The sequence below is a fragment of the Schistocerca gregaria genome, chromosome 3, assembly GCF_023897955.1.
Source record: "Schistocerca gregaria isolate iqSchGreg1 chromosome 3, iqSchGreg1.2, whole genome shotgun sequence".
NCBI lineage: Eukaryota > Metazoa > Arthropoda > Insecta > Orthoptera > Acrididae > Schistocerca > Schistocerca gregaria.
The window spans coordinates 926380363-926397885 of NC_064922.1; the positions used below are offsets into that span (position 1 = coordinate 926380363).

Here is a 17523-nt window from a genome sequence, read left to right on the forward strand (position 1 = left end):
GCTCTAATTATTTTTGTGACATCAAGTTCTTTCTCAGGAATAGGATAGACATTTCATGTTTTTTTGGCTGAGGGGTAAATATCTTCTAATTACTGCATCTACTAGCAGCTGCAAGTATACACATGGTGCCCTGCAGCTTATGTGAATCTCAGGAACTTAATATGCTTCATAGGATTTATTTTTATGATTTATTATGCTGCACCAGTAACAGGCCTCATGGCCAGTTTCTGTGACACACTATGGAAAATGATTGCGAATGTTAAAATATCCATGGTTACACACTTTGTCAAGTTACTTAAGACTGTACCTTGTTCAGTTTATCTTCTGAAGATGTATCCTTTGGTTTAAGAAACTAAGTTCAATAAAAATGATGTCTGCATGTTAGTATGGTTATGTATGCCCGAGTACTGTTGTTCTGGGTGTGAGTACTTCGTGTCACAGCCATTGTTTCCTTATAATTTTTTTTTAAATTCAGAAATGGTAACTGTATACGATAAAATTATGACCTTACTACTGTGATGTTCTTGAAGCACGGCGGAGAAAAATTATTTTATGCATAAGTTGTCAAACAATGGTTACTAATTGCAGAATTTTTTTATTAACTTTCATATATTTTTTACATGATTATTTAATGGCAGGATAAATACATTTCTTATATTTTAAACACAGCAGTTAAGAGCCAACATCATGAAATGCAACAGACATGCCAGTGTTGATTCTTTTTTTTTTTAATGAGTGCTCTGGTTTTATCAAAATTTTACACATTATGAAAGAATAACAAATTGTAGAAACAAAGAATTATCAAACAATTCATCTGACATATTGATGGAGTTCTCTCATAAATAACCACTCCCAAACATTCCATTTCAGTTCTCATTGAACACAATTTGGCACCATTTTTATTTATTAACAATGAAGGAAACCACACCACTGTAAAAATAAAAGATACAAGAGGCACTTACATCTTATGAGATTCAGTGCAACTCCTTGGACAGACTGAAAAGTTGTGCCCAAAGAAAATGTGATTTTCATCACACCCCATTTTATCTGACAGCAGAAGCTTTCAGTATTTGAATGTTTCTTTTTTTTACTTTTTTCTGAAAGAAAAAATCGTTTCTAAATTTATTATCCTTTTCTACATAGTTTTCCAACTGAAGAGGCTTGGCTCAACTGACAAATATCTCGCTCAGAAAAGTTAGAACTTCTATACCCAGTTTTTCCACCATAAAAAGCAAAGATCTGTTTGTACTAGATCACATTTATCACATACTGTAAGAAAAAAGTACAGATTTTTTGGCATTTCTTGTTGTCAGATGAGACAGTTTTGTAAACAATATAAATACTTCTAGTGACAGATTTCATAATACGAATTGTGTGTCAAACAACAAGTGAATACAAAACGGTTTGGAGATGGTATCTAATGTATAAGCTAGAAGATTACTGTTCTTCTTTATACTCCCTTTAATGTATTTGATGCCATATGATTTCTGACTGTTCTTATTTGACCAATGGGAACACTGAATATTAATATTTTGTAAGACAATGAAAGACATTGTATAAGCTAATAAGCATATATAAATGATATGTCTGAATATTGCTTACATAACATTCCAGTCATAGTTCATGCTTTTGCAACTCAAACATGGATGAATCTCAACATGCAACAATATATTAGAGTAACTGCAGTAAGTATTATGTGACATTTGCAGATCTGGTACAGCTATTTGTCCTCTTCATAATAAGTTACGAAGTAACTTAAGCGAGTCAAAATTTATGACCAACTAAATGAATTATTTCATGCACCCTGTAGTGACGTGACCAGAAAAAGTACCAAACAGCTTATATTTAATTAATAAATTATACCAACCCAAACTGCAAGTAGTGTCTTGGGTAGGCAAGATCTAAAATTTAAATCAACAAGCCGTAAATGGGAATTTCAATGCATCTGATACCATAAGGGTGCTGCATCGCATGGGGGGGGGGACTTTACTAACGAAGTTAATACGGAAGAAAACAGATGTTCATACATGTCTTGCTGCCTGATTTAATCATTTAATCAAAGGCTAATGAAATTCCTTCCATTGCTAAGCAATGTTTAAGCTCCATTGCAAATTAAACTGCAAGGCAAGTAAATATACTACTTCTCACAAGGTTCAATTTAACCAGTTTACTGTTGTATGGCCGCCAGTGGCCATAGCAAAACTGCATGACTAACGCCATATGGTTTACCAAATGAAACTGCTTTCATTTTCATTATTCCCATGATTAAATTCTCATATTATATTCATCCTTATTTTCTTTGCCATGACCAAGATACACATATCTCTGCAGTGATTGTACCATTGGTCTGATAATGAGATATAACAAACTTTCTGTTTGATTGTTCTCTTTAGTGCTGCTAGAGTTTCTCTCTATCGAACTTTAGAGCCACTTAACGAGACTTTTTTTGAAATCCGTATTATCTCTATCTCCCCCCCCACCCCCACCCCGCCCTCTCGCCAATGTGCACATCAATAACTCTCCAAGGACCTCACATTTAATGCTTCCCCCTCTCTCATTGTCAATTGTCACCCCTCGAACCCAGGAGTTTGTGTGATGAACCCCTGTATCCTCATTTCCTTCTTGGGGACGGACGTGTTAATTACAACTGCTAGCATAGCTTTTTGTACTTTCATACACATCAGCACTACACAAATTTTTCCTCCTGAAGGTACTCAGAAGTGCAGCTGTGTATTGCATACTGCAGTTCCCTACCCTCATTAATGCTGTTTAAGAGTGACTTCACAGAATATTAGGTATTTAACACTCACTCTAAGACGAGTCAGCACAGTGATTGGTGCTAGTAGCAGCAGTCTAAAGACAGAAATGTCTTCAAACTGACATTTATTTGTTTCCTGTTGCTTCTAACCATAGTTTTCAATACTTACATATAACGTTTTTGTGGTACCTAACTTTACTTGTTACATCTTTCGTGTACAAGTATGCAGACACAATGAACGCACTGTAGTCTGCCACAGTGGTGCGCACATAAGAAGGCGGATGGTAATGTTATGCACAGCAGCATTGTGTACTGTGCCACGCGACATTCCAACCAATAGCGCCAATCTGTCCCACATGTCTGTAGTGTGCACCTCGGGATGCCCGTAGAATATTAAGCATCAATTTTCATGTTAGTTTAGGTATCATGATGGTACTTTGCCACTGCAGCCTGTTAAATTAATGTAAAAATGCAATGCAGCAATTGTTTCTTCTGCTTGAAAGTGGAATAAGCTTAACTGTTAAAACAAGTATGGAAGAGCTTAGGCATTGTTAGGGAGTGTTAAACGTGCCTAAAGGACAATAAACCAAAGTAATATGGCCTGTTCTGCTATTTCAAAACTGAACTTTTCCCATTACAACAGAGAAATTTTAATACTTTTATTGTGTAACATGTTCATATTAGGCTACATGTGGAGGTTAATGTAGTATCAAAGCATTTTCTCTCTCTAAAGCTCACATTCTCAAATCCGATAGCTGCAAAAAGTAACAAACAAGATACAATAATAAGCTTTAAAGCAAGAGGCACGGATCAGAGACGGAGCACACTGGCAACACTGAAAAGCATTCTCCATATCCCCAATGCAGAACAGATCACAGAGCCATCTTCTTACATGCACACCACTAAAGCTAACAATGACTAGATTGGCTGCACTAAGAAATCTGGTATTTGGCTTAGATCAATACTCCTGTTAGCTACTAGGCCTTCACTTCTTATAGTGAACAGTTAGTACAAGAAAGTATAACAACACTCCGCTGCACATCTAACACTCATCCTCCCAGACAAATAATGAAGTGAGAAATGAATAAAATGTATTGTGAATAGGACAAAACTTCAGAGTTGGTAGTATGGACCAAAGCAAGGAAAAATGGGTAGTAAATATGGGCTCTACAGTGAATACCTTAGGAGCTAGGAGGACTTCTTCATCTTCACTACTGGGAAACAAATCCCATCTACTGAGCACTTGCTCATAGCTCTTAAGGTAGCAATTTTGGAGTCCATGTGTACTAGACTTTTTCCTTGTGTGGGTCAATGCTATCACCTCTTAAAGTTTGCTGTTGGAGGTCTGGTATATATGAGACAATCAGCACACTCAAAAGCACCCCTTTATATACAATGCCACAGAAAAGCACTGCACCACTTGGCTTATAAAGTTTATATGCATAGTAGCTATTTGCCACTTACATTACTGTCACTAAAATCCCTGAAACAGAGGTCAGCCATTTATCCCAGAAAAAAAACTGAATTATCTGTGAACATTATAGTCATTAAATGTCAACAGAAGCTTTTCTTTGTATGAAATTCAAATCAATATTCATATCTTAAACAATTTGTTTCAATCATTGGAGTTGCTACTAAAAATGCACATCTTGCAGTTGGTCTGTCATAGCTCTTTTATCACAGGAAAAGTCAGACACAGCCTTGGACAGGTAAGAGCTTACCTAAAACATTCTTCAATGACAGTATATTATTAAACAGACAGAATTTGTGATTAAGTAATAACTTTTCATTCTGCCCTTAAATGGTATTGCAAGCTTTCCCAACACTGTAGCTCAAAAACAAGCAAATGAAATTCCAGAAAAATGGGTACAACACTTCCTACCAAAAGTAGAGAGCATGCTAAATAAAATAATTAAACAATTTATCTCAAATGTAACACAGCTTTCCCTTGGCATTATCATGCAGATTAGACACAGAAAGGACTTTGCTGTGTCCTCATTGCAGGATCATCCTCACTAAAATCTAAAACAGTTTACACAAACCATAAACAAAATTTAAAATGATCAGACAAGGATCAAGCAAATCTCAAACTAAGGTTAAAGTAATTGGCCACCTCAACAATTTAGCAAGAGTATGATGAGGCTTAAAGTTACTGCAACTCTTTTGGGCTTTTGGAAGTCCTGCAGTTCAAAACATTCTTAGATAAAATGATATGGAATGTTTGTTTACTAGAATAGAAGAAGATCTTAAAAATGAGGCAGAAATGAAGAGAAATTAATGTGTTTGCCATACTGTACCAATGGATATCTATCTAGTGCGTTTTTATCCTTATGCAATTAGCATTCACTTTGATCATCAAACTATACCATGACAACAATTACTGGAAACCATTCATTCATGTATGTGGAAGCATTTATCAATTGTAAATAATTATAAGTGTTAATCAGCATGAGAAATGCTTGTACATGGAAAGAAGTCATGCCTCAAAACAGCAATTTTTTGATAACTACTCCAATAGGTCTCACTGTTACATGAAAGATCAAAAGTAAATCTTTCCTTTTTCCTACTAAAAAATTTAAAGAAAATCAATTGATATCTTTTTTTTAAAAAAAAAAACACAGAAATACAATTCACACATGTCAGCAGCAATCAACAACATCCCCATCAAGGTAAATGGGTGTACAATTTTCAGAGCAACATGTCTAATATTCATCTCTCTCTAATGATACTTATACTGACCAAACATTGAAGCCTAACCTTTTCAAATATTAGGAGATGTATGAAATTTGACTGTCTATCATACCATTCAAGAGTATCATGTTGGTCCTCAGAAAGCTAATTTTGTTAATCGCCCAGCAATAACGTTTTACTTTTGGTTTTACAGAGCATTGTCTTTTGGCATATGAGCACTTAAATATGGAATGTAACCTAGGCAACAATGAGGATTCACTTTAAGGGGTTCTTCATTTCACTGGTGCCCAGTTACACAAAATCCTTGTCACTGATAGGTATTGCAGGTCTAGATTTCACACCATATTTAGTTTCAAAAAGTTACTGCGAAATTAATTTTTTTCAGTACATATGAGATGTTACAACCTCTTTCTACATATGCATCCAATATATTACAGGGACAAAGTACAATAGGTGGTATGCTGCAATGACAGTAGCAAACTTTAACATGAATGAGTCTTCCACAATATGTTATGCAATGACAATGTGAAAGTAGTAAATTTCTGTGAAAATAAAACTGTTTTGTCCAAGACAGAAGTAACCTCCAAGTGTATTCATGTGTAAGTATGGGACGAACTGAATAGTCTTCATCTTCTACTACTGCTTCTTCTTCTTGAGGCAGTTGCAAAGTGACTCACTTGTTGTTTGAAAATTATTCTTTAATGCAAGAGAATATAAGACAGTTATGAATAAAGATTAAGGCCACACAACATGACTGAGATTTGTGCAGCAGAAAGCAATGAAAGAAATTAAAATATTATGAAAGACATTGTCCACACTACATTCTCCTCCTTACCTTTATCTTTTCATAGTATGTCCAGTATGAATAACTCTTTAACACAATCTCTGGTTGATAGTGTCAGTCAGGTTTATCTATCAATTCAGCAGAATTCTGCAAGCAAATATGTCTTTAATCGCACTGCTACCCTGTCAAAGAGCTCCTCCAAATTTCTATGTAAATGTTTAATTTCATTTTCTACTTAAGGTGCACTTAGTTTTGTAGTTCACAATAAGTTATGCCCTCTTCATAACCTGTCAAGGAAGTAGCCACAACAAACTTTTTTTTTTTATTTCAAATCAATCTCTCTCTCTCTCACGCACACACACACACACACACACACACACACACACACACACACACACACACACACACACACACACACACACACACACAGTATTTTTTGCAGGCAAAAATAAGAAAATAAATTCTGCTAACAATGATGCCATTTTTGTAGTACACACGATTTAAAGAAACATTCATGCGTAGTTAAGGCACTGTAATATTTAGTTAGGTAACATAGTACAGTAGAGTACAAGCAAGAAATGTACAAATAAATTACATTTTGCCAGTTATTAGTATGGTATCAGTATAGCTACAATGAAATGACAACATGATATATGTATCGAGTGTAATGACTTCAGACTTTTCAGCATGACAATCATTTTTCTCTGATTTGATCATACTCTAAATAAAAAGAAAAAGTTATGCCACAAATTTTAATGTAAGATAGCATCAATAAATAAATATAATTAGTTCGCTGAACAGGACAACACACAGGTAGCATGTGAAATTATTTTTATTCATATTTTGTAACAGTTTGCTTTCAAATACACCTGACATGCATTTCCCTAAAAATCAAAAAGAAGTCATTAATAAATGCCTAGAATTTATTGGGTCATACCAGGTTTTCACCAAGTGCAACGGTACAGAACTGAAGACATTACACTTGAAACTGACAGATGTAAAATTACTCTTGGAACAGCTGACCTATGAGCATTTTTGCCCAAGGCATTTGATAACTGTTTACCATTCTCCGTTGCTTGTATATCAATGAAAATAAAAGATCAAAGATTTTGTACACATTTCATTCAGAGCACCATTTTAAGTTTAATACAATTTTTTTTTAACTGAACAATTTTTTTCCGGACCCATTTTATGGTGCCATGCACATAACGGCATACATTCTTGAGCTGCAAGCTTGAAAACCAAAGCACTGTATGATGTTGGCTTTTACATTGCAGATTGTTTCCCAACTTCTCAAACTCAGTATATAAATTGAATACATTATGCATCAGGATAAAGAAAACAGCCACAAAATGTGACTTTAAATGTATACAGTTTAAACTCAAGTGTTGTTTTCACTACCTAAATCCAACAGGCCAGTACACAATATTTCATTTATTTGTGGAACTCATGCATCAAAAGATCATATGAAACATTTGATAACATTTCAAACTCAACTTTGGAGTCAAATTTCACAACCTTCAGAAAGAGATTCACAGTCAGTCAACATTAGCAATTGACACAATATATTAACACTGCTTCTCGTGTTGGAAGCACTCTGCTTCATACAGAGAAAAACAACATTTTCAACTGGCTAATAAAATATATAAATAAGCTTTTATGTTGGATGAAATAATTCACCAATATGGCAAATAAAAATAAGAGATTCTTGACAGATTTGTGGAACAAAGACATCCTTTCACAAGACCATAAATGTTCTGCATTTTATACAACATATCTCATAAAGAAACACATATAAATACTTTATAGTTTTGTATCACTCTGAGCCCTCAATTTTAACTACAGCAAAAAATTTCAAATGCCCTTATTATTGTACAACAAAATAAATCTCATATATTGACAAAAATTTCATATAAATACTGTACATGCTTTACACCACACACACACACACACACACACACACACACACAGGAAATGAAAGTGGCTGTTTATGTTCAAATATAATACAAAATAAATTCTTTGTACAATATCAGAAGATATACAAAAGGTTTTACACACACAAAATCTGTGATGATTCTGAAATCACCACATATAAATGAAGTAGATTACAGCACATCTTGCACAGGAGTGTCACATTCTTATATGATTTAATTACACTTAATTCGTTGTCTCAGACATTAAATACAATAAAATTTTCTACAGCCTTTTTTCATAAAAAACATGAGATAAATATGACCTATAGATTTGTCTTGCCTCACTATAGTAGTGGAAGTAAATGACTTGAGTAGGAAAGGGGGAAGGGGGCAAAGCTGCAACATGCTGGTCTCATATTGCAAGACATGTAGTAGATAATATAGTGGTCTTTATATCCCAAATTGCAAATCAATATGTGTAAGTGATGCCTTTTGCACTGTAAAACACTAACATAAAGAAGCCCACCACTATTGTTTTCCCAGATGACTTCATATACAACTATGAGGACTAACAACTTTAAGACCACGTGTTATTAACACAATCCAGTTATTCAACAAAAGTTGACATTGGTCTATATTCAATAAAATGCAACAGCTCCCCTGAAGATTTTTTTCTCTTTGGGTTAATGACAGTAAGGACATCTTGTAATAATATAAACATATTTTACACACTGTTATGGTTCCATAACTATTTAAAACATTATTCTTCTCCCAAATAAACACACTTGGATTTAATAATAATTTCCCATTTATTTCTTAATGGATGGCAAATGAAGTTATATGCAAGTATCACTGCTCAAGTTGTCCCAAATTTTAATGAATTAAGTATAACAGACCTAGTTTTGTACATCAAGGTGGTAAAAATTGAAACAATCAATGTATGATCTACAAATTTCATAAGATCTGTCAGCAAACTATCACTGCACAGACCAAAAAATATGAAGCACCACTCATACAAATGCATAGAAGATACAAGAAGTACACATACTGAAGTTCACATATGAACTGTCTTCTGTGTTACCTGGTTTTCACAGAAAAAAAATGAAACACACACGGGATGGGCAGAATTGAAAGAAAAGGTAACAGAATAGGGGGCACTTGGAAGGGGTTGGTTTCAGGAGTGAAAATACAAGAGGCGGCATATTATTACCACTAGCATCCAGATCTAACTGTGGGTCAGAACACAGGTGTCACAAACTTCCAATGCTTGAAGAAACCAGTCAGTCATAACATCATTTCCACGCCTGCCACTTTGACTTTTTGATATGCCCATCTTGGTGTATCTGAGAATAAATAAATAAATTGCATAGAATGCCAAACTACACTGATATACAGCAGTTACATAATGGTAATGAGTGAGTATTATTATCTGCTACATCAAAAATAACTAATATAACACAATGCGCAAATCATTTCTCTCTCTAGATCAAGTAAGTGATGAATTTAGGCTGTGAAATGAACTAAATTATTCACCACTGTTTGTTAAAAAGTTACTTGCTGAACTTTCTAATTTTGTGAGCTAAGCTAATGGATCAAAATGGTGTAACACTTTAAATTAGTTGTAACTTCTCCCAATCAAAAGAAAATCAATATGTCAGCTATACTTTACACAATTTTGAGACTCTGAAACTTAGCTACAACTCACTGATTTTCAAAATTTTAATTATTTAAAGAAAACAAATTCACCTTCTAGGCATAGTCGGCTGTCAATATTGTAGCGATACATCCCATTCCTTGAATGAGATGTATCACATCCTTGAATACATAGTTCAGAGAACAAACGTTTCATGACTGTAGTCGATAAGTGCTGAGCACCCAACTGTTGGCAGGTGTTTTAAATTGTAGATGTTGATACCAGAGTGACTATATGGAACCATACGGAAGTGTATAGAAGTGGGTAGCTGACATTCAACCCTACCTGCTGAGGCAGAGATACAAGTTCCATGGAGTGGGCAGTGTGGAAGAAAAAGCTCTATGAAACCCAAGAATGCAAAATGTCAAAGGTCATAAAGGTACTGTTATTTTTAATTATCAACTCTATTATTTACGTAGTACCGAGAGAGAGTTACGAGTTGGTAGCTGTCCTCACTTATCATGTATCGAGTTTTAATTTTGAAGATAATATAAGATGATGAACTGCATCTCACTTCTTATTTATGTGGTGGAGTGAATGAGAATGAGAAGTTAATTTTCAAAAGTTTTATCTGGAGCCTGTATGAAGGCAAAGTCTGAGCCAAGTTGGAGGAAGAAGGCACACAGATTCAGGCCACAGTCTAGCTGGACCCTGATTAATAAAACTTAACGGTGACCAAATATTCAGTAAACAACATCCATTGTATATAAAATTAATGTTCAGGTGGCAACTTATTTAGGTGTTTGGTGCACGAGGTGAAGTATAACAAACCACAATGAAACCCAAGCCGACCTGGGACACTTCAATATACATGCATACTGTCCACAAACTAGGTCTAATACATACTCTGCAATGACTACATGGAGCATGGTAGAGGATACCTCATGCTACTGTTAGTCATTCCCCTCCTGTTCTATTTGATAAAGGAGTGAGGAAAAAATGTCTCTATATGCCATCGTATGCAAGTCCTAATTTCTCTTCTCTTGTCTTCATGGTAGTTAAGTGAAATTTACGTAATGGCAGTAGAATCTTTCAGTGGTCAATCACAAATGCCTGTTCTCTAAGCTATTTCAATCATGTTTTGCAAAAAGATCATATTCTCTCCAGAGATTCCTATTTAAGTCCTAGAGCATATTCCCATTTTGTTCACAGAGCCTTTTCCTAACACTTGCATGTTGATGAAACATGCCAGTAGAACATAGCAGTATGCATCTGAACTGCTTTAATTTCTTCCTATAATCTGACTTTGTGGAGATCCAAAACACACTAGCAGTATTCAAGAATGGGTCACACAAGCTTTCTACAAAGAGTCTCCTTCCCAGATAAGCTACATTTTCCTACAATTCTCCCAATAAACTGAAGTTTACCATTCACCTTCCCTACTACCGACCTCAATGTGGTCATTCAGTTTCATATCACTCTGCAGTCTTTCACCTAGATATCTAATCAAAGTGACTGTGTCTAGCACCACATCATTAATAATGTATTTGAATATTACAGGATTATTTTCCCTACTCATCTACATTAAATGATGTTTACTACACTCAGACCAAGCTGCCATTCACCGCACCAACTACAAATTCTACCTAGATCATTCTGTATCATCCTCCAGTCATCCAATGATATGTTTCGCCATTCTCTACAGTGTCATCAGCAAACAGTCAGATTGCTGTTTACACTATCTGTCAGGTTATTTATGTACCTAGAGAACAACAGTCAGCCATCCTATCACACTTCCCTGGGGCATTTCTACCAATATCCTTGTTTCTAATGAACACTGACCATCTAGGACAACATACTGCGTTTCTATTACTTAAAAAGTCTGAGCCAATTGCATATCTGTGAATAGGAATGCTTTCCAGAAATCGAGGACCATACGATCTACTTTTTGTCCTTCATCTATGGTTCACATAATACTGTGAGAGAAAAAGATCAATTTCAGTTTCACATGAGCAATGCTTTCTAAATCCAATCTGATTTGTGAACAGAAGCTTTTCTCCCTTGAGGAAATTTATTATATTTGAACTTAGAATATCCAGAAGAATTCTACAGTAAATCAACATTAAGAATACAAGATGGTAATTTTGTGGATCTGTTCTTTCATCCATCTTATATGTGGGAGTCACTAGCACTTTTTTCAGTCATTTGGGGCTTTTTGCTGGACATGAGAATTGCAATAAATGCAATCCAAGTAAGAGATCAAAGCCAAAAGGTACACACTGTAAAACCAAACTGTAGTTCCATTCGTATCTGCCAACTTATTTGTTTTCAACTGTTTCAGTTGCTTCTAAGTGCCAGGGATACAAATTTCTATGTCTTTCATAAGGGAGTCTATGTGACAGTCAAATGATGGTATCTCTCTGCAATCCTTCTGTGTGAATGATTTTTTTGAACACAAAGTTTAAAATTTCAGCTTTCCTTTCATTGTCTCTATTGTCACACCAGAGTGGTTGACGAGTGACTCAACAAACAGAAGCCTTTGACATTCTTAGTGATTTCATGAAGGACTAGAATTTTCTCAGCCTCCCTGCAAGGTCTTTTGCTAACACCCCCCTCAAAAGCTCTGAGTTTGAAATGTATGTAAGAGGGTAAACTTTTTACACTCGTGCCTGAGCAAATTGGGTTCAAAGATAGCACTTAGTCAATGCAAAGAATTTTAAAAGACACTGGTTTCAAATATGTTAATAAGAGACTTTTTAATTGAAAGAAGTGACATAGAAGCAGCATGAACCCTTATAAAGATGCACAATACAAGAGGAGCATGCAGTTCTACAGTGTATTATGCTGATGCAACATGGGTGAATCAGGATCATTTCTTGAATACCTGTTGGAAAATGAGGGGATGGTACTGGCAGTTTTAAAGTCCCCATATGAAAAGGTTCTGGGATACTTATTCTGCATGCTGGCTTTTCTTCTGATTTGATTTCTGAGAGTAAACTTGTATTTAGGTGTAAGAAAAACAGTAGCAACTACCATTCGGAAATGAATACTGTCACTTTCAAGAAATGGTTCAGCACACAATTCTTGCCATACCTCTCTTCGAAGTCGGCCATTGTAATTACCATGCCAGTTATTGCTCAGCTAAAAAAAAAAAAAAAAAGAAAAAGAAAAAACCAGGTACAGGCACCAGGAAAGGGGATATTGTGCTCTGCCTGAAAAACAAAAATATTCCAGACAATATAAGCCAGACTTGTCCTGAACTCCTGCAGCTTGTTAATTTATAATAGTCACACAACATAATGTACAAATTTGACTTTCTTGCATGTGATTGTGGTCACACAGTTTTGCATTTACCCACATATCACTGTCAATATAATCCGATATAATTAATTTGCACACAGATTACAAGCTATGTGGGGGGAAAAACAAAACATTCAAGATAACAAATACTGCAACACTTGTGCATGAAGCAATAGACAGCATTCCCCTTCAGTGTGGCCACACTGTGTGCATCACGCTGACAGGGAGGTGAAGATGGATAAAAGCCTTGAACCTGCCATCTTAAATTTACAATCAAATGGTTTGGACTTGGATGGTTTAAAAAGGTTTTTGTCAACATAGCCATTGCATTCATAGTACTTGAGAACTTCCTAACTTTTATTGATTGGGAACATGCAGCCTATGAAGTATTCAGACTATAATGTCAACCCATTGCACAAGAAGTAGTTAAGCTTTTCCCAGCATTTTGTATTCTATAATTACTCTTGAGTATGCAGCCGGATAAATCCATCAATAACTCCAATACTTCAACAAGTAAACAACAGTCATCCTCAATAGGGAAATGCCTTAAAATGAAAGGGAGGGTTACCTGTGTAGATATCAGCAGTTTTCGACGGTATTGGGCAGCATTCCGTTGAGTTATGCACAGAAGATGGTTAACTGTTTGGTTATTCAATGGATTATAAATGTGTTCTCCCACTGTAATGTCGAACGAATTAGTTTAAACTCATAATGCCTGTTGACACTGAAAAATATAACAACATACTGACAATTTTTACAGTATGTGTTTTGCACCAGACTTTGCTGCCATTAATTCTTCTTTATGCATAGTGATTTACATTTAAATGCAATGGAACACACCCACATACACACATTATACACATTTTAAAAAATATATTGAGTAGAAGCAGTTTTCAAATATAATGATATCAGTTGGAGTTTATTTTGTTGTTATCACATTTTTATTTATAATATAGTCCAAATTGCAATAAATGGAAATTATTGCAACCATTTTCGAAAATGTGAATCTTCAGGTTTTGGCGGTGCAAAGACTGTTCCATTAAGTTTTGGGTGTGCAGCCGCAAGAATTATCCATCTTCTAATATTTAGGATGTATAATGTTCAGCCATCTTCAGAGTGAGCTGCAAGAATTCTCATTCTCCTCCTCATATTTCAGCTGTATAACTGTCAGCCATCTCCAAAGTGAGCTGCAAGACTGAGTCTTGCGGCTCACTCTGGAGATGGCTGAACATTATACAGCCGAAATATTAGAAGAAGAAGAAGAAGAAGAAGAAGAAGAAGAATTCTTGCGGCTGCACATTCGAAACTTAACGGAACATTTTCTAAGATTTTGTCATTAGACAATTGTTGTTTTGAGAAAAATTATACTTGACATCTTCACAAAACTGCATCAGCTGATCTTGCCTTCCAAGATCACACAGACAATTGCTGTGGAGCAGTGGACACAACCACAAGACACGAAGTAAGAGTTTTCTCACGTAGACGAGTGATCGAAATTGGTTTTAAAACGTATTATTCCCTCATGGATGTGAATGTAAAATACAATGTACCAAAGGCAAATGAACCCGATTGTTGTCCATAGCAACACTGTTTGGCAGCACGAACTTCTGTTTGTCCGAGCTCTGCCACCGCGCATGAGCAGACCTCACCCCCTCCACACTTGCCTACCAGTCTGCCTCTATGTGCAGAAGTGCAGTCCTACATGACACAGGCTACAAAACTGCAGAACGGTAGTTTGATCGCACCCCAACTGGTGCATATTAATGCACAACCAGCATCTTCACTTATGCTGGTAAAGATTGGGAAACCACATCAACCAAGCATTGAAGACCAGTTCTAAAAAGCACCAAGCCTCCACCACATTGAGTAGTTGGTCGTCTAAGTACAGTTCTGGTTGCGGGTGAATGATATGACATTGACATAAGTGCATGATGCAACTCTTGGCAACTGAAAACCGAAAGCCGTCGATGAGAGACCATGACTGTGCCTTTCGTACGGCGCCTTGCAGTCAACGGTGAGTAACACCCGTACTAGAGAAGCAATTGTAGAGGCAAAAGTCATCAGCATGCAAGGAAGGTGTACTGTTTTACAGAGAGAAGAAAATGCAAGAATATAAGACTCTGGACAAACTGACTTACGAAGAGGCGAAGTAGTAGTATGAGTGGTTGCACCCAGAATGTAGAACAGTGTCATATGCTCCAGCTGTTATGTCACCCCTTTTGGTGATGGTACTCCTGCCCTTTACATGTTCTACAGTGGGCTGCTCGACCATGCCTGCCACCTGATGGTTGGGGGCTCTCCTCTTGCTGCTTCTCCCAACACTTATTTCAGGACTGTTGGCTTCCCACCTACTAGGAACATTGATTCCCACCTCCCAACTGGAGACAAATCATCTTCTTCTGGGTTCTCTTGCTAGGAAGGGGTCCCTCCGGACACGTCCTTCCAAGGCTTCTGCTGATCACAGCCGGACATCAGCCAGTGGCTGAAGGAGGCACAAGCTGCCAGTCAGAGGGCTTCGCGGTCATCATCATTTCCTGAAACTGATTCAGAGAAGCCCTGACCAATCATCCAAAGCCCACTGCTCTGATACAGCCTCAGGGTTGGAGCACACCCACAACCGAATTATCAAGCCCCCTTCAGTGGATTGTCAACGTCATTTCATGCCATCTTAAACCACATTTGGAGTGAGAGCAAGTTGCCATCACAATGGCAAGAAAGCATCATCATACCAGTACTGAAACCAGGTAAGCTCCCTCTAGAGACTGAAGGTTATTGCCCAATTTGCCTCACCAATGTTCTCTGAAGTTGCTCGAATGCATGGTGAGCTGGTGGCTCTGTTGGCTCCTTGAGTCTTAGAGTCTTCTGGCTCCATCCCCGGGGTGGTTTTTGACAAGGCGTTCCAGTACTGATGATCTGTTTTACCTAGAGTCTACCATGTGAACAGCTTTTACCCAGTGTCAACATCTTATAGCCATCTTCTTTGACCTCCAAAAGGCATATGACACCACATGGCAACACCACATCCTTGCTACCGCACTTTAAAGTCTTGTCACATTGTACTTTCAAAGTTTGAGTTGGTGGTTCCCACAGTCCAACCCCCCCCCTTCCCCCCTATCCAAGAGAATGTGGCCCACAGAGATCTGTACTGGGTGCCATTTCTTTCTAGTAGCTGTCAATGGTCTAGCAGCAGCCATAGGGAAGTTCTACAGATGGGGCAAGCCTTACAAGGTGAAGACATGTGCCTGAATTTCAAAAGCTTTAATCACGACATAGGGAGGATGGGAGGGGGAACACCTTCCTTGCATGCTGATGACTTTTGCCTCTACAAATGCTCCTCTAGTACGGGTGTTACTCACCGTTGACTGCAAGGCGCCGTACGTAAGGCACAGTCATGGTCTCTCATCGACACCCAGTTTCACATCGCATGAATATACCATCACCTTGACATTTTCAGGCAATGAATTGCCCTTGAAGACCAAGATGAAGGCACCAGTTGCAACCCTATTGTCCTTTGATCCCCTATAGACACTACGGACAAAGTGTACACCCCATGGCTCAACACCAGAATGCAAGAACAGGTCACGGTGGAAAATGATGCACTGAATCAGGAAGTGACAGTCATTGGTGTGTCATCCAGCTTGTTACGAGTGAGCAGCACCCATGACTGGGGACGTGTGCAGCACAAATCAAGTGTTGCAGGGAGTATTTTTCTGCTTGCTCCTTAGCCCTACATTCCTCTGATGGCATAGCCGGAAAAAGCAAAATTTGTATTCTTTATTCGCAATGTTATTCCTCCAAGTGATTATTTAAAAACTAGACTCAAGTGTATTATTTGAGGAAAGAAGTCCTTGAAACAGCAATTTTTCCAGAAAGTTATGTTTAAATGCAAGTTTAATCCTCTCCTGAAGTTCATTTAAATGTCAAAAAATGTAGTTATTCAAAAGACTCTCCATTCCTGCTAAACTATGTGAATTAAAACCTGTCACTGACCATCCACAGAAATAATTTGAAAAGGCTTATACTCCTGAATGAGAATTATCCAATGATGAATCACTGTTACTGTAGAAAGGGTGGCTACCTAACAAGCTATACACACAAATGAAGCATGCTTGCTATGGTATTAAATTATTTTGCTTATGTGAAACTAACAGTGAGTATTTACGTCACTTTATAATTTACCCTGGGAAAGACACTCCATTTGAACCCCAATATAGTGAATATCCTCTAGCATATGAAGTGGTTTTGTCTTTACCTCATGGATAATTTAACAAGGTATATACTGTATTTACTGAGACGTTTTATGGAAGTCCTCAGCTGTTCAACTTTCTCTTTTTTTGAAACCACTGCACTGGAAATGCTATGATTAACAGGAAAGGAATGTCAACAGCTTTGAAGGATCAAAACTTGAGAGGGGTACTGTTAAGACCTTTTATAGAGGAATATT

General features: G+C 36.9%; 1 protein-coding gene across 3 annotated transcripts in view; it reads right to left on the bottom strand.

Annotated features, from left to right (window-relative positions):
- Positions 1–716: 716 nt before the first annotated feature.
- Positions 717–17523, bottom strand: part of LOC126355797 (TBC1 domain family member 14-like) — a 313754-nt gene continuing 296947 nt past the window's right edge. For 2 of the 3 annotated variants that reach the window (XM_050006216.1, XM_050006218.1), the window contains exon 10: positions 717–9489. The gene's annotated coding sequence lies outside the window, so the exon portion shown is untranslated. Of the gene's footprint in view, positions 9490–13646; positions 13804–17523 lie in introns of those variants that run through there. The other variant, XM_050006217.1, reaches the window with a different exon arrangement.